The 18,315-nt window shown below is 49.3% G+C and overlaps 1 protein-coding gene and 1 long non-coding RNA gene across 14 annotated transcripts in view; one reads left to right on the top strand and one right to left on the bottom strand.

Moving 5' to 3' along the window:
- Positions 1-18,315, bottom strand: part of EPHB2 (EPH receptor B2) — a 406,427-nt gene that overhangs the window by 345,676 nt on the left and 42,436 nt on the right. The gene's annotated exons all lie outside the window — the stretch shown is intronic.
- The window catches only part of LOC140899967 (uncharacterized), a 53,534-nt gene that overhangs the window by 13,274 nt on the left and 21,945 nt on the right, over positions 1-18,315 (top strand). For 3 of the 5 annotated variants that reach the window (XR_012155521.1, XR_012155524.1, XR_012155523.1), the window contains 3 exons: positions 3,368-3,499; positions 7,408-7,588; positions 8,103-8,981. This is a non-coding gene — a long non-coding RNA (uncharacterized lncRNA). Of the gene's footprint in view, positions 1-3,367; positions 3,500-7,407; positions 7,589-8,102; positions 8,982-18,315 lie in introns of those variants that run through there. The other 2 variants (XR_012155522.1, XR_012155525.1) reach the window with 2 other exon arrangements.

The raw sequence follows: 18,315 nt of genomic DNA, 5'->3' as shown, positions 1-18,315 counted from the left end.
CCTCCCCCCGCCTCTTTTCCAAACTAAACAGACCCATGCTGAAGATTACAAAGGGCTGTCAGACCTACTGAGGGAAAGCACTATATGAGAGTTAGGTCCTGCTACTACTGTGCTCTGTAAGCACCGAGCTGTATGCATGTACAAGGGCCCCGAGGTGTGCTGCATGGAGGGCTACGGTGTACATGCCAGCTGGAAGCTATAGCTGCTTCCAGTGTAGCTGCAGAAGTTTGCTCCCCTGGGAGCTATGGATGAATTCTATCGTCTACATCTGGCGTATGAGAGGGCACCCTCTCTCCTCCACCCCGCATGAGTACTCCTTACTGATCAACGTAACGCTCCTGCAAAGGTTGGTGGTGAGGGTAGAACCTTGCATGTTCACCCCAGGTCTTCCTACTGGAGCTAAAGGAGTAAATCCATTGGCTGGTAGTAGTGCTAGGCTATAATTCTGCAAATGTGTGCCGGCCGCTAGAGGAAGACATGACACCTGAGCCCGCATGTTACAGAAACCCGGTGCAGCGTTGCTGACCTGGCAATGTGCCTTTAAACAGCACTCTCGTCTACCTTCAGAGGCTTGGCGATTGGGAATTTCACCCCCTTCCCTGTATTATTGAGAACACCAGGGGAGGGGTGATTTTCTACCGGGCTCACTACCTCTGCTCTCATTGAAATTAGTGACCCCACCTGCACCCTGACCCTGCATGAAAGCCCAGCTATGAGTATGTGGGCAGGGGACACTGAATGCCAAGCACAGCTGCAGTCCTTCCGCTCGCCAGAAGTTAGCATGACCTATGGGGCAGGTTCACGGGGTCCCCTCCACATCAGTGCCAGCTAGTGGAGCTGGCCACTGCACAGAGGATCATACCCTGCCACCTGTGGGCAGCATGCCCAGTGCACCCTCTTGTATGAACAGTGAGGAAGCGAGGGTCCAGCTGCTAACATAGAAACCAGAGAGAATGTGAATTTATTCTTCCCGGGGCCAGCAGCACTGCAAGCTCTAAAAAGTGAACCAGTTCACCTTTAGAGCTTGCAGTGCTGCTGGCCCCAAGCTATGAATCAGGCCCCCAAAATTTTAAAAAGATTTTAAAGGCTAAAACTGTGGGACTGTCTTTGCCTTCTGGTTTCTGAGCCCTTAGGCATCAGGATTTCGAACCTTTCTTCACAGCTGGGAGGGTCAGACAGTTACTTTTTCTGTCATGAAAGCTGATCACACACACCAGATACCCAGAGACTTCCCGACAGTGGAGTAGGTATAGTTTGACAGCAATGTGCAGCAGGGACAGCAGGAAAGGGGGAGTCTGGGTCCATGTCTACATGACGGGGACTACAAAGGCAGAGCGGAAGGGGCTTTTCCATTGCTGTAGGAACCCCACCGCTCTGAACACCACAGAAACATTTTTCAGTCCACCACCTAGCTGGTCCACACAGGAGTTAGAGTTAGGGCAGCACAGTACTGCCTGTATATGGATTTTCCCTACCCCCGAGAGCTGTAGCAATGCCATGTCACGCTAACAAGCCTGGTGGTGAATGGGCAGAATTTGGGCAAGTGGAAGGGCTACCATTCTGCCCGGGGCAGAGTTAGGGTTGTACGGCACAGCCATTGTACAAGTGACAAGGTTGCTCTCTAGGCAGGGCAATGGGGAGTCTATGCTGCTGGCTGCCTTCATTTGTCATTTCATAAAATCTCAGGGTTGGAAGGGACCTCAGGAGGTCACCTAGTCCAACCCCCTGCTCAAAGCAGGACCAGTCCCCAATTTTTGCCCCAGATCCCTAAATGACCCCCTCAAGGATTGAACTCACAACCCTGGGTTTAGCAGGCCAATGCTCAAACCACTGAGCTATCCCTCCCCCCTTGCTTTATAGGCTTGTGTGAGGGGCACTACATACAGAACCTCAGCGGCACACCCAAAACAGCACTTCTACACACCCACATTTAGACAGCATTTCAAAAACAAAGGAGGGGTTTCTTGAGATGAACGCTCCAGTACACAGAATCCAGCCACCTGGGCAGGGGTGGAAGGCTCATGCAATGGTGAAGGGGAGCAGAGGCTGCCCTTCTGACGGCAAATAGGTAAAGGGAAAGCCAATTTCACTGCGGAGGGGAGGAAAGCATTCTACACAGTGGCACACGGAAAGGGACCTGTAAACCTGCCTGTTAAGATGTGATTTGCAGTGTGGCAAACTAGGAGCCTGGTCCAGCTCCTCTCTGAACAGCCCCAAAAAACTCAGCCTCTTATTCTCCTGCATGCCCAAGTGAACTCCTCAACCTGCTTTGAGGCACTTCTTCACACTTCCTACAGGGACGTGGCAGATGGGCTCCTCTGGGACTGACCCAGGCCGGGCTAGCCCCGCTTAGAGAACCGTCCCTGGGAGCAGGAAGTTAGGGCTCACCATGAAATTAAGCTCCTGCATCCTGTCTGCCATATGGAATGGCCTCGTCGGCATGCAGTGAAAACGTACTAAGCAAAGCAGCAGCGTGGGGGGCTGATCAATAATAAATGACTCGGGGGAAGATAGAAACAGAAGAAGAAAATTATCCCTTAGTTAGGCTGGAAACATGGAGCATCCCACTCTGCATCCCCACAACCCTTTCCTGGCAGACAGGACCATTCATGGGGCTAAGGTGGATGTGTAGATCTTTCCCTGCTCCCAGCGCAGATCAGAAGGGGTGGAAGTCACGCTGGGGCGGTGGCCCAGTGACTTGGTTCTGCATTTCCAGCTTTCAGTCACTCAGGTCCAAGTGGATTCCAGGCTCTCTGTGACCAGTGTGTTTAGCCGATGGGAGCGGCACTCTCCCCCACTATCATTCTAGGAGCAAACACCGTGCCCCTTCCTGTACGAGTATGGAGAAGTCAGGTCGGCACAGGAGGGCGGGTGGGGCACATTGCTGCCTGGGCCCCGCTGATGGACAGCTAAGAACCAGCACATCTTTTAGTGACAAAAATATGTTATGAGGGATGATTAAGAGCTAATCCTTCCCAGTGGGCATAACCCAGGGCAAGGCAGCCCCAACAAGAGGCTGCAGGGACGAGACGCTGTAAATGCCAAGGAGGGAGGGGACCTGTTTGGGCTGCCACCTGAGGCAGAGCTGGGAGTTACGAGGACAGAATTCAGAAGGGGACACCAGGGCTAACTAGCAGGGAAAACTCTCAGACAGCAAGGTGTGGTGTGGCAAGGGTCTGTCCCCCAGCAATGGGGTGGAGGTCCAACTGCTGGGGCTCCAGCAAACTTTTTTTTTTCTTTAAACTATAAAAAGGAACATCACAAAGATTGCCAAGGAAATGGGCCGGGCAATCCAGCCATGTCACAGGAAATGCTCATCTTTAACTCTGTAATTCCATGCTATTTCTCTTTAAACTCACAAACTCAGCACCATGTGACCCAGCCTCTGGCCTCCCTGCACACCAGGATGCTCCTCGTCTCCACCCAACGTGGTCAAGGAAACAACGGCCAGCCCCTGTAGGAGCAGAACAGCCCAGCAGCACCCAGCTGCAAGGACCAGGTAGGAACCACCAAAGACACATGAAGTCATTGGGCCAGCACCTTTGTATTTAAAATTTGCTCCTTAACCTCTACGTCTCGGGTAATTGAGTTTCATGCATCAGTGCTACAGAGTAGTCTGGGAAGGCAAGTGCACGCATGTACACCTCCACACGCACTCACCCCCCCAAGCCGGCCAGCCACTCAGACTTCCTCGGAGTGAGCTGCAGCATGTGAGCAAAGCTCTCCCTCTCTCGCTGCCAGAGTGCACACACTCAGTCCTCTTCTGTTTTTCCTTCCCCACAGGCGGTGGAATCCCACTGCCCAGCGTTTGCTTGGGCGCTGGCTCCCAGCTACTGCAGAGCCCTGAGAGGCCAATTCTTGTAAACAGCAACTCAAATGAAATTTCACTGGGACAAGATCATTCAGCCTCACTCCCCGTGGGAGCTGCTGCCACAAGAAATCCTGCTGCCAACCCCCAGCAAAGAGACTCGCTCTGCTGGGGAGAGGATGGCCTTAAAGAGACAGGCAGCTCACTCACACCCCGGCCTTATTTTGCACTGCAGAGACATTGGCACAGCCCTGCCTGCTCTCAGGGCAGCCACCCTCTCACACACTGCGCTGGGCCGGCAGGAAGACTTTCATCCGTATATAAGGAGTGGTTTCAGAGTAGCAGCCGTGTTAGTCTGTATTCGCAAAAAGAAAAGGAGGACTTGTGGTACCTTAGAGACTAACCCATTTATTTGAGCATGAGCTTTCGTGAGCTACAGCTCACTTCATCGGATGCATGCCGTGGAAACTGCAGCGGCTTGCTGCAGTTTCCACGGCATGCATCCGATGAAGTGAGCTGTAGCTCACGAAAGCTCATGCTCAAATAAATGGGTTAGTCTCTAAGGTGCCACAAGTCCTCCTTTCCTCACTTAAAGTCATCTCAGTTAACATTGTTACATTGTTGATCAATGAGGGAACAGGCTCCCTTAAAGTTGCGCAATGCTCCCTTATAAGGTCGTCTGGCAGCCGCCTGCTTTGTCCACTGCTTGCAGGAAGAGCAGCCCATTGCAGCGAGCTGGTGGGGGCTTGGAACCAGGGTGGACAAGCAGCCCACCCCATCAGCGACCCACTCCCCTAAGTTCCCTGTGCAGCAGCCCCCCAGCAGGCTCCCAATTGCCAGCAATTCAGCTGTCCCTCCCCCCACTGCCACGTGTTGCTCCTGCCCTCTGCCTTGGAGCTGCTCTCCAGAGCCTCCTGCTTGCTGGGGAGGGGGGGGGGGGTAATGTCAGGGTGTCCCCCTCGCCCCTGCTCCTGCACCCTGCTTACCCCATCTCAATAGAGCAGGGCTCAGGACAGAGGGAGCTTCCTGGAAGCTGCTGCTGCGGTATCAGCTTGCTGATTAACTTAACAAGGTAGTGTATTTAAGAGTGGTGTCAGCATATCTAAGGGGAAACGCACATCTCTCTCTCACACATATGGTGTGCATCTCTGTCTGCCATGCTGTCTCCCCTCCCTCCATTCCTGCTGCCTTGTAGAGTGTGAGGCTGCATTGACAATGAGTTAACCCTTGAGGGCTCAGCCAATTGCTAGTTCATCATTTAGCAGTAAGGCAATCCCTGGGAAGTATCCCACCCTCTGACTCCACCACCTCAACCAAGCTTCATCATCTCTGTGTACAGTATTAAATTGTTTATTTAAAACGAGCGAGAGTGTGTGTGAGTGGTCTTTTGTGTGGCAAAAAAAGTTTCCCTGGAACCTAACCCCCCGTTTACATTAATTCTTATGGGAAAATTGGATTCGCTTAACATCGTTTCGCTTAAAGTCACATTTTTCAGGGACATAACTACAACGTTAAGTGAGGAGTTACTCTATATTTATGCCTGTATCCGTAATTTTTATTCCATGCATCTGAAGAAGTGGGGTTTTACCCACGGAAGCTTATGCCCAAATAAATCTATTAGTCTTTAAGGTGCCCCCAGATTCCTCATTGTTTTTGTGGATACGGACTAACACGGCTACCCCTCTAATACAGACGCGCAGTGTTTACCTCACAGAAAATCGCTGGGTTTCTCCTCAAAGGAATCTGGTGTCACTGCCTTGACCTTGTTACATATATCACCAACTCAACAATGATTACGGACGCACACCTAGAGACAATGCCCTTCTCCAGAACAGGGAGCAATGCAGCAGATCCTCTATCTGTGAGAGAGAAATGTCTCCCTTCCCCGGAGCCACCAACCAGTCTGGCAGCTCCACTTTCCCACCCCTCCCCCTTTTCCAAGCACAGATTGTGTCATAGAGAAGACCAGTGAAAAGTCACAGCTCCCCAGAGCACAAAGCAATGGTGAGGAGGGCAGGCCCAAAAACTACAGTTCTGTTTTGTGACGAAGTCTGAGGTCCCAACATTTGTTTTCATCCCCATATTGAAAAAAATTAGACTTTTGAAATGTTGTGTGTAAAGTTAAAAAAAAGCACAAGAGAGTCCTCAGAACAGTGGTCTGCGCACTCGCCTAGGATGAGAGAGACCCAGGTTCAAAGTCTTTGCTCTGGGGCAGTGACTTGGGGCACATCTACACTAGGAACTTAAGTCGACCTAACATTGTTAGACTTAACTCTTGTCCACACTGCCCTTCTTCTGTCGATGGTGCATATCCTCACCAGGAGCGCTTCCACTGACTTAAAAGGGGCAGTCGGAAGGCACTGACAGCCCGGGTCCACAGCTCCCCTCCGCTAGAACCAGAATCCTGGGGGGGGGGCATGGATCCAAGTGGGGAGCAGGGTGGGTGCAGCCCAGCTTGGAGCAGGGAGTCCAGGGGATAGCCGGGCTCTAGCTGGAGCCCCCAACACACCCCAGGGTGACAGCCCAGCTTTCCTGTCAATTTCACAGATCCATACTAGAGCCATGAAATTGACCAGAATGACACCCAACAGCTGCTGTAAATAACCCCGGTGTCTAGACAGACACTATGCTGCCCTAACTACACTGACATAAGCTCTACGCCTCTCGTGGAGGTAGAGTAATGTCGGTGTAGTAGGGCACTTACATCGGCGGGACAAGGCTGTAGCGTGGACATAATTAGGTTGAGGTAAGATGTACATGTCTGTCTATCTAACTTTGTAGTGTAGACCAGGCCTTGGAAATGAGTCTCCCACATCCCCGGTGAGTCCCCATACCACCAGACCAGAGAGTCCATCTGTCTCCCTGGTCAGCGAATAATTAGTGATACAAAGTGGAACGGCTCCAACCAGAAAGCCAGAGTCTGATTTGTAGCCTTCTAAACCCTTGCTCTACCCCTGTTCATCACAGGGAACTGAACCCCCATATCCGCGATAAATGCTTTAATCACCAGGCTATTCTGGGCATCTCTCTCACTGACTGGAAATCCCATCGCACACTTGAGGAAATTTTCAATCAAGAAAACAGTTTTGCCAACATTTTCAAAACCACTTCAGTGCTCATTAACGCCAGCCAAGACTTGTCACTGATCTAGCACTTTCCATCCAATGCATGACACAAAAGTAGGGCAAGATCACTGTCCCCATTTTACAGACAGGGAAACTGAGGCACCCACCAGTGACCTTTAGAACTTCAGCCGTGACTCTGGAACCAGCTGTAAATCTGACCAAGACCGAAAGAGTTTATGCTCTCAGAGCATGCTAGAGAATGCACCTCACATACAATTCCCCTTTCACTGACTCCATTCACAATCTCAGAGCTAACCAGACTCTGCATATCAAGTTCTGCATTATAAAAGCAGATGAGAAAGCATCACGCTCTTTGTTCACACCCTGCAGGTGTGTTCCAGGTGCTGCATTTGAGCATCTAGCTGTTCTTCTTGGACATGCCGAGCTCCATACCAGACAGCCTGCAAGGGAACTAATAAGACTTCACATTAGTTTAGTACTTTCCATTATTTCATTCTGTTTTGTTCTATTCAGGCTCCTTGTACTGCACCCATCATCATGATATCCAGTACCAAATCCCTCTGGGGGAAAACATCCACCACTGAAATACAGCCACCTCTGGAGTGGAGCATGGCTGCAGTTTTATCGGGCATGCCAAGACTACATGAGAATTTAGGACAGAAGTAAAGAGCACTGTACCCAACTGAAACTGCAGGTAAGGAGAGTGCATTTGCCCAAAGGGAAGCTTGGCCAGAATACTGGGGTAAACAGACTGAATAAGAATCCTGCTCAGCACAGACTCTGGGCTCTGCACAGGGGTGTACAAAGCAATCATGTGCATAGGTGCCGACTCTGTGGGTGCTCCCGGGCTGGAGCACCCATGGAGAAAAAATTGGTGGGTGCTCTGCACCCACTAGCAGCTCCCCGCCCCAGTTCATCACCGCCTCCGCCCCTGAGCGCCATCCCTGCTTCTCATCCCAGCTGTTTCGCAGCATAAAAAGCTCTGGGAGGGAGGGGGAGGAGCAGGAACATGGCGCACTCAGGGGAGGAGGTAGGGAAGAAGCAGGGCTGGGGCAGGGATTTTGGGGAAAGGAGTCAATACGGGCAGGGGCAGAGTCAGGGTGGGGCCGGGGGGCCGTGAGCACCCACTGGCGCCAGGAGAAGTTGGCGCCTATGATCATGTGTTTCTATGGGAGCTACGCTTACTTGACACCAATTACCATCTTCAGCTCACACTCCATGCTGCTGCTCTGAACCGGAGACGAAGAAAGAGTCGGAAAGATTCAATCTTAGAAGGCCCACAGCCCACCTGAATGGAGAAACGTGGCTCTCTCACCTGGAGAATGGCCACACTGCAGCTCCCATGGATTCCCCGAGTGAGGGCTCATCCCACGTACACCCTGCCCCTGGCTCCCGGAGCTTCCCCCTACAGCTTTGTAGGGCAAGAGCTAGAGGCCCTCATGTTCTGCAGACCTGCCTATCCATGGGCTATTTCCTGGCATTGCATTGGGAGCTCTCCAGAACTTAACAGCTCCATCTTACCAGTTCCTGCCCATCAGCTTTTCGGCTGCAGGAAATCAAAGGGGGGAAGGGAGAGAATACCACTGCCCACACCTGGGAGATGTGGGTGGGCTGTGACAGGAAAGCCTCTTTCCCCGCAATCCACATCAGAAGTGTAGGAACACTTGGAGTCAAGTGGAGGGAAGAGTTCAGAGCCACCAAACCCACTGCAAGAGCCACCCAGCCACCGGCAGCTTTTCACTTCATGATTTACTACGACCGCGTGCTGCTCCTCCCCGGAGCAGGCGGAATCTGTCTGCACACAAAGCGAACTGCCTCTGGAATGCGGCTGCTGCCACGCTAAGAATGGGGCTCCCCAGGGAGACGGCTTTGCTGAGTTATGCCAAGCCAGCTGCACGGAGAAGCTGCAGCCGGGAAAGTAACTTCTCAGGTGGCTTTACAGTGCAGTGGAGATCAGGGTGCCTGCGTCGCGCCCTCGTTACAAGGCCCGAATGGAGAGATTTCCAGGAGGAGAAGTTGCTTGGGCAGCTCCCTGGTTCATTAAGCATCATAATAAACCCTCTTGTCATAACCCCTACCTGGCTATTCACGGAGAACCCCTGGGACCTGAAAGCTGCTCTGGGGGGGAGGGTGGGGGTGTCACCAGCCTAACCGCCTCCCATAATCTTCCACACACACTTGCTTCTAACTGAGCAGGGAGGGGAGAGTCAGTCAGCTCTAGGGAGCCAGTGGGAGGATTCAAGGAAAGGGCATGTAGACGCAGAGGGACATCACATGCCCTAATGCACAGTTATGCACGCTCACTTCCACATACACACGCTTGTGCGCATGCAGACACACACGGGCAGGAGTACTTGCACAGTACCAACGCACACACTACCACAAGTACGTACACACACGCACCTGATGTACACACACACACACGCTCACGCCCAGACTTGTGGACACACACACATTCCATGGCTGGGAATCAAGGCCAGAATATTTGAATATGTTTTTTTTAAATGAATACAAACTTGTGACTGCATTCGGTTACCCTCTGCTACTGAAACAATCCCTTCGCCTTTGAAGGCTGCACCACGGTACTGTAGTGATCACTCACTTCCTCGCAACTCATGGACAAGTAAACAGATGTTGGGTGGCTGGTTAATCACTTCACCTGTTTGCTACACATTGCCACAGCTTTATAGATAATAAAAATCCACTAGCTGAATATTCCTAAAGGGTGACTCTTCTCGCCTAGAGCGAGTTGGTATTTAAGCAGGTCGGATTTGCAATTTGCGATTATAAAAATAATCCAGTAAAACTGGAGCAAGGGTGAAACTGGACTGGTGACCCCCAACTCACGATTCCAAGTGGAGGGCTGCACAGAGCACAGGCTGGCCATTGACCAGCTGTCCCACAAGACAGGGCTGGAGGGGCACACCGCAGTGGACAAATCCCCAAACCAGAGCTGATCTGCACATGGATCCAGACTCCCTGGGACTGTGTGGATAGAGATCCTGGAAGTATGTAAGCCTCGGAAGGTACCTTGCACATTAATCCACCCTCCCAGATAGCAGTGGGCCCTGTTCAAGCAGAGGCAGAGATATCCAGCTATTCTGGACCAGCTATGAGAAAACACATTCACAGCAGGCACCTGGGAGCTTGGGAAAGCTTCATGGAAAGGGCTACTGGGGGGCAGCACTGTGTGTACAGAATTCAGTCCAGTCAACAAGCCATGCAGGGATCTCTGGGGAGCAGGGAGCACAGAGGGGGCTGTGGAGGGACAAGTCTCCTAAGGTAAGATCCATATTGCCACGGAGAATGACAGCCACCGACAGCCAGGTAACTGCACCTTGGCAACTAGTAAGGCTTTCAACTTCAGTTACAGCTTCCCTCCAGTAACTTCCCAGCCAAATACTAGCAAGTTTGCCTGACAGGGACAGTGGTGCTAACACAGACCACAGCCTGGTAGGCAGAGCAGAAATGTGTTCCCAAAGGAAACTGCCCAGGCTTGCCTTGAGCCCCTTGGCTCCTCAGAGATCTCCAAAGCACATCCACAAGCTGGGTGTGAGGATGTGCTGGGGGAATGGCCCGGTGCCAGACACAGCATGGGGGTGGCTCTCTGAGAAGGTGCCACCGGCATGGTGAGTGCTTCCAAACACTGTACCAGGTACAGCCGCTTTGCCCGCTCTGCACTAGCAGCGGCTTATTAAACCAAGGCTCTGTGCAACATGCATATGGGCGCTCAGAAGCTGGTCAGCAATTCTAAGCATCCTGCCTGCAATCTGCACAAGTCAGACCCAGCAACGGCCTTCGCATTGACCAGCCCTACCACCAGACAGGGACAGAGGGATGAGGCGCTGGGGAACAAACAGGCTCTCATCCCTGGCTGCTCCAAGGAAGTGGAGGTCACAGCTCTGCACAAGGCACAGCAGACCAGCTGTCCCACAAGACAGGGCTGGAGGGGCACACCACAGCTGGCTCTGGTGGACAAATCCCCAAACCAGAGCTGATCTGCCCATGGGTCCAGACTCCCTGGGACTGTGCAGATAGAGATCCTGGAAGTATGTGAGCCTCAGGATCCAGCTTCAGAGGCCCAGACACACAAGGATAAGCTTCAGCAGCACAGGTGTATCTGGGGTCGTGCCAGCTGTCAAGACTAACTCGCCACCCAAGCATGGAGGTGCCCAACCAAGATATCAAGAGAACAAAGGTCAATTCACAGATTCATAGGTTTAAGGCCAGAAGGGGCCATTCACTGGGCTCTTCAATCTAGCAGAGAAAGCCATGACATGATCCAGTGGCTGGAAATCGAAGCTAGACAAAAATCAGACTGGAAATAAGGCATCAGTTTTTAACAGGGAGGTTAAGTAACCACTGGAACAATTTACCAAGGGCTGCTGTGGATTCTCCAGCACTGGCCATTTTTAAATCAAGACCGGACTTTTTTCCTCACAGATCTACTCTAGGAATTATTTTGCGGCAGGTCTCTGGCCTGTGTTATACAGCACTGCAGACTAGATGATCACAGTGGTCCCTCTGGCTTGGGAATTACAAATCTATGATTTGCAATCACCTTGTCCGACCTCCTGCCTAGCACAGACCACAGGACTTCCCTGAATTAATTCCTGCTTCCAGTCTAATAGCTTTGTTTAAACTAGAGCAGCTCTTTTTGAGAAAGACGTAACCATTCCTAGGGACAGAGAATCAACTACAGCCCTTTTCGCTTCTATCTCAGAGTGCAGGGGGGCTGGAACCCCTAGTTCCAGTGGTTTCCGTCGCAGACTGTGTTTACAGTTCAGTTCAATGGCTCTTAGCACCCCCAGTATGCCATCTGCTCCAACACCGCTGGTGGAGTTCTTCACTGACAAGGAGCCCAAAGCTTGTGCACAGCAGCCCCAGTTCAAACCCTTCCCCCTTCAGCCCTGCGCCTTACAAACACATTGCCAGCGGCTTTACATGCAGCCTGGCCAAAGACCAATACAGCTACCAGAGATGGAGAAGCAAAGCCTGCGACCCAGCTCTGTATAGAAATCCAACCATATAGAGCCGTTAGAAAAGGCTGCTCCCGACTCCAGATCACAAACCCACGGAGATCAAGCCGGCAGCGCACCTCACTTAGCCCACCACGCCACTGACGCCCTCTGGAGTGGCGGTAGCACAATGACATCATGCTTCTGCATCTTGCAAACCTAGTTCTGCGTCCTAGGGTTGCCAACTTTTTAATTGCACAAAACCAAACACCCTTTCCCCGCCCCACTCCTTCTGAGGCCCTGCCCCACTCACTCGAGGCCCCCTCCCTCCATCGCTCGCTCTACCCCACCCTTACTCATTTTCACTGGGCTGGGGTAGGGGGGTGGGTTGGGGCCGGGGGGAGTTAGGATGAGGAGGGGGCTCCGGGAGGGAGTTTGGGTACAGGAGGGGGTTCCGACCTGAGGCAGGGGGTTCAGGCTCTGGTCAGGAGTGGGTTCCGACCTGAGGCAGGGGGTTCAGGGTGTGGGCTCCAGCCGGGCAGCACTTACCTCAGGTTGGTGGCACAGCAGGGCTAAGGCAGGCTCCTCGCCTGCCCTGGCTCCACGCTACTCCCAGAAATGGCCAGCATGTCTGGCCCCTAGGCAGAGGCACAGCCAGGCAGTACCGCCACCGCAGCTCCATTGGCCACAGTTCCTAGTCAATGGGAGATGCAGAGCAAGCACTGGGGGCAGAGGTAGCACTTAGAGCTTCCCTGATCATCCCTGCACCTAAGGGCCGGACATGCTGGCCACTTTGGGGAACTGCACAAAGCCAGGCAGGCAGGGAGCCTGCCTTAACCCCGCTGCACTGCCAACCGGACTTTTAACAGCCCAGTTTTCTGATCAAAAGCCACATGCCTGGCAACCCTACCTGCATCATCCCCTCTGAGAGGCTCCTTCAGTCGCAAATAGGAGGTAGCATCCGACAGCAGATGCTGGAGGGTTTGTGGCTGGGCAAACAGATCGGTTTTAGCCCTCGAACTGACCAAACAGGGAAAAAGGTTTCGGGGTTGAACAAAACATTTCATTTTGTTTTCATTTCCTTCTCCCCCCCCCCCCCCCCGAATCTAGCTAAATTTCAAAACAAAAAACCATTGACTTTTCCAGAAAAATTCCCCCTCCTTTTTCCCAGCCAAAACTGTGTGCCAAATTCATGAATAAAGAAAAGGAGGACTTGTAGCACCTTAGAGACTAACCAATTTATTTGAGCATAAGCATAAGCTCAAATAAATTGGTTAGTCTCTAAGGTGCCACAAGTCCTCCTTTTCTTTTTGCGAATACAGACTAACACAGCTGTTACTCTGAAAATTCATGAATGCCTTCAGCTGACCTGAACATGTAAACTGTTCACAGAAAAGTTTCACCCTGCTTGGCTGCAATTTTACAAGCACTTTACAGCCATGCTACAATAGTTTTATTAGTGAACACTTTTAAACCAAAATATCTTGTTTAAGATGAGTATTTCTATTGAAATATTAGTTCTGTAAGACACTCCTCCCAGCAAGAACATGCACAGTTGAAATGCAGCAAATAAAATTCAACTCAGAATTCTTTTCCCAGTAAATTCTTTATGTTAGGCAATTTGAGTGACATGTCATGACTTGGAATTATATTTGATAAAATATGAGAATCTCTGATTATTTTTTGTAAGTCCAAAAGGAACCACTCTTATCTAGTCTGACCGCCTGTATAACACAGGCCATAAACCTTCCCCCAGATAATTCCTAGAGCAGATCTTTTAGGAAAAAAAATCCAATTTTCATTCAAAAATTGCATTATGGAGAATCAAGCACAACCCTTGGTAAATTACTGCAGTGCTTACTCTCATTGTTAAAAACTGATGCCTTATTTCCACTCAATTTGTCTAGCTTCAACTTCCAGCCATTGAATCGTGTTATACCTTTCTCTGCCAGACTACAGAGCCCATTTGGAATATTTGTTCCCCATGTAGGTACTTGGTCTAGGATTTATTTTGGGGCAGGTCTCTGGCCAATGACATACAGGGGGTCAGACTAAGTGATCACAATGATCCCGTCTGGCCTTGGAATCCAAGTGTGTTCAAGTCACCTCTTAACCTCCTCTTTGTTAAGCTAATAGATGGAGCTCCTTGAGTCTATCACTATAAGGCGGGTTTTCTAACCCTTTAATTGTTGTCATGGCTCTTCGCTAAACCCTCTCCAATTTATCAACATCCTTCTTGAGCCGTGGACACCAGAACTGGATGCAGTATCCCAGCAGCAATTGCACCACTGCCAAATAGAACTAGAACCTTCCTACTCGGTATTCCCCTGTTTAGACCTCCAAGGATTGCATTGGCCCCTTTGGCCACGGTGATGCACCGAGAGCTCATGCTCAGCTGATTATCCACCATGATCCCTATTTTTTTTTCTTGGCAGAGTCACTGCTTCGCCAGATACAGCATGACCTACATTCTTTGTCCCTAGAAGCATAACTTTACGTTTGGCTGTATTAAAACACACGTTGTTTGCTTCCCACCCAGCTTACCAGGCGATCAGATCACTCTGTAGCAATGACTTGTCCTCTTCATTATTTACCACTCCTTCCATCTTTGTGTCCTCTGCACACTTTATCAGCGATGATTTTACATAGTCTTCCAAGGCATTGATAAATATGTTGAATAGTGTAGGGCCAAGAACCAAACCCTTTGGCACCCCACTACAAGCCCTCCCCTCCAATGACAATTCCCTGTTTACAATTACATTAAGACCTACCAGTTACGAATCCATTTAACATGTGCCATATTCATCTTATATCTTCCTATTTTAAACAAAATGTTGTTTGACTACGCAACCACACATCTGATAGAATTCTATCAACACTAGGACCTTTATCAATCGAACCCATCATCTTGTCAAAAAATGGTATCAAGTTAGTTTGATAGGATCTATTTCCCATAAATCCATGGCATTAATTATGTTGCCCTCCTTTAATACTTTATTAAATGTCCCATATCAGCTGCTCCATCCTCTCACCCAGGGTCGTAATCAGACTGACAAATCCATGATTACCCAGGTCATTCCATTTACCCTTTCTATACACTGGCACAACACCTAGCCATCTTCCAATCTCCAGGACCTTCCTCAATGTTCCCAGACTTACTGGAAAGGTTCCAGTGGTTAATTATCCACACTGTTAAAAAGTGTGCCTTTTTACTTGCCCAAATTCGTCTAGCTTCTGCCTCCAGCCACTCCATCTTGTTCTGCCATTGTTTACTAAATTAAAGAACCCTCTACCATCAGCAACCTTCTTCCCCTGTAGGTATTTATAAACCATGATCACGTCATCACTTAACCTTCTGGAGAAGCTACTTCAGTATGTCATTTTAAGGCAGTTTGCAGTGTTGTTTCCAGGATATTAGAGAGACAAAGTGGATGAGGTAATCTCTTTTACTGGATCAACTTCTGTTAGTGAAAGAGACCAGCTGACCTGAAGAAGAGCTCTACATAAGCTCAAAAGCTTGTCTTTCATCAGCAGAAGTTGGTCCAATAAAAGATATTACCTCACCCACATTATAAGACAGGATTTCCAGACTTTGAGTCATTCTTGTAGCTCTTTTCTGAATCTTCTCCAATTTTTTCAACATCCCCTTTGAAGTGTGGACACCAGAACTGGCTGTGGTCTCATTAATGTCATATACAATGGTAATGCCATCTCCCCGCTTCTACTCGGTATTTTTCTGCTTACAGAACAGGAACCCATTATCCCTCTTGGCCACCACATTGCACTGGGAGCTCATGCTCAGCTGGTTACCCATCATGACCCAAGTCCCTTTCAGAGTCACTGCTTTCCAGGATACAGCCCGCCTCCAGTAAGCTTTATTCCTAGATGAATGACATCCCATTTGGCTGTATTAACACGTGTCGTTAAAGTGAGCTCAACTTACCAAGTGACCCTGATCATCCTGTATAAATGACCTGTCCTCATCATTGTTTATCACACTGCCAGTTTTTGTATTGCCTGCAAATTCAAGCCACATTAGAAACATACCTGTTGAATGATTCCACATTTACAGTAATTTCATAAGATATCAGTTTTTAATCCATTTAATATATGCTGCATTTATTTTATGTTAACTCTTCATCAGAACGCTTGTGGTAGGCAGTCTAGTGCCTTGCTGAAGTACTAGTATGTCAGTGTTACCTTTATCGATTAAACCTGTGATATCAAAGTCAATTTCAAATTTGTCTGTCGAGACCTATTTTCCATAGGACCATACTGACTGGCATTAATTCTTCTACCAGCCTTTAATTCTTTACTGACTGCATCCCGCATTAGCTGTTCCATTATTTTGCATAGTATCTATGTCAGGTTAACTAGCCTATAGTTACCTGGGACATCCCATTTATACTTGTTAAATATTGGCAGAGTATTAGTTTTTAACCTGTCCTCTGGAACTTCCTCAGTATTCCAAGATTTGTTAAATATCAACATTAATGGCTCAAAGAGGTCCTCTGCCAATTCTTATCAAACTCTTAGATGCAAGTTATCTGGGTCCTGCCAATTTAAAGATGTTTAGTAGTCGCTGTTTCACATCCTCCTTAGATACTGTCAGGAAATAAAGTATTTCATTATTACTGCAAGATGTGTACCAGCCAGCCAGGTTCTTTATGAATATATAAAGACTTTATTGAGCACATCTTACTTTTCTGCATCATTATTGACAATTTGACCATTTCTAACAAGTAACAGACCTACCCCCTTGCTAGGATTTTTTTTGTGTTCCTGATATACACCCAAAAAATAAAAAATCCTTCTTATTGTCCTTTAGTCCACTGGCCACGTTTTTCATTGATACCTTTAGCTTCCCTTGCCAACTGTGTGCATGTCATAACTTAATTGGTAACCATCATGCAATGGGGTGTCCACCCAAACAAGGCAGAGCAGGTTATATTAGGTCAATTAACCTTATATGCAACACCTGGAGGAGAGCCAGGAACTAATAAAGCCTAATGGAGGATGAAGTTCAGCTAGGAGGAGCAGGATGGGCTTGTATAAAGAGAGAAGCTTAGAACAGAAGGGGGCTGCGGGGGAAGTAGTCTGCAGTCACTCCTGGGGAGAAGGGAGTTTGGACTGGTAAATCCAGTGGTAGGGGAAACAAAAGACAGAGCAGGGAAGTAGGAGGGAGTCCCTGGAAATAGCGACAAGGCTTGGGAGTAAGCAGACTGTGCCTGGGCCCAGATTCCCCTACCAGCCAGCGGGAAAGTGACAAGACCTGGCCTTGGGCTGGAAGACTGTCCAGAATGGCATGTGGACCGCAGATCCAGTGGCACCTAGATACCCTGGAAGGGGAGGACTATTCAGTGATCTGGCCAGCGGGCTGAGTCATGAAGGAGCACTGATTGTTCTGGAGAACAGGGTGGGAGTGGGGGGTTACGATGTGAGCAACTGTTAGAAGAGTTTCAGAGTAACAGCCGTGTTAGTCTGTATTCGCAAAAAGAAAAGGAGTACTTGTGGCACCTTAGAGACTAACCAATTTATTAGAGCATAAGCTTTCGTGAGCTACAGCTCACTTCATCAGATGCATATCGTGGAAACTGCAGCAGACTTCTGTGTATATATAAAGTCTGCTGCAGTTTCCACGATATGCATCTGATGAAGTGAGTTGTAGCTCACGAAAGCTTATGCTCTAATAAATTGGTTAGTCTCTAAGGTGCCACAAGTACTCCTTTTCTTGTTAGAAGAGTAGGGCTTTTGACCTGAAAGGAGCTAATCCCTAAATGCAGCCACAAGGAGGCACTCCAAGGGTGAGTGAACATTGTTACACATCAGTATCAGTTTAGTATTTGATGTTTCCAAACAGGAATCAAATCCACCCAAGTCAGGCCTGGCTGCTTTACCAGTGGCCCAGCTCTTATGAGAGCTCCTGCTGCCTTTATCCTCCTGCAAGGACTGGCCAGCAAGGGTACAGGGCATCACATACACACTGGCCATAGTATCCAGCATTTGCTATTTATCACTGGGTCACATGCATTTCCCCTGTAGACACATTTATTTCAATAGTAACAAACAGTGTGAACACAAGCCAGAGTAGAATCCATTGCACAGTATCTAGTATGTGCCATTTTATCCACAACCACGCTTCCGATTTTACAGTTGAAAAAGTCCACTAAAGCAGCTGTCACACCCAAGGTATCTGGATTGCTCCATTAGGTAAAGCCAGGAGGCCGAGGGGAGCATCTTTAATTACTTTTGCAATTTTGGAAGCTCATGTTCTTGCTAAAATGTACAAACCTGCTGTGGGCCTTTCTGGGTATATGTCATACCTGCAGCTAATGGTGTCACTGCCTTCTCAGCGTAGCAAGATGCAATCCTCCCTCTCCCGCAAACTACTCCATCCATTCATGATGCTGGGCTGCAGAAGGAGATATGACTGGCCACAGCAGTCATTCCCATTAGGCTCAGA

This window comes from Lepidochelys kempii, chromosome 18 (assembly GCF_965140265.1).
Source record: "Lepidochelys kempii isolate rLepKem1 chromosome 18, rLepKem1.hap2, whole genome shotgun sequence".
In the NCBI taxonomy this organism is placed as follows: Eukaryota; Metazoa; Chordata; order Testudines; family Cheloniidae; genus Lepidochelys; species Lepidochelys kempii.
The sequence above is the reverse complement of the archived record's forward strand: the minus strand, read 5'-3'. Positions and strand labels throughout refer to the sequence as shown.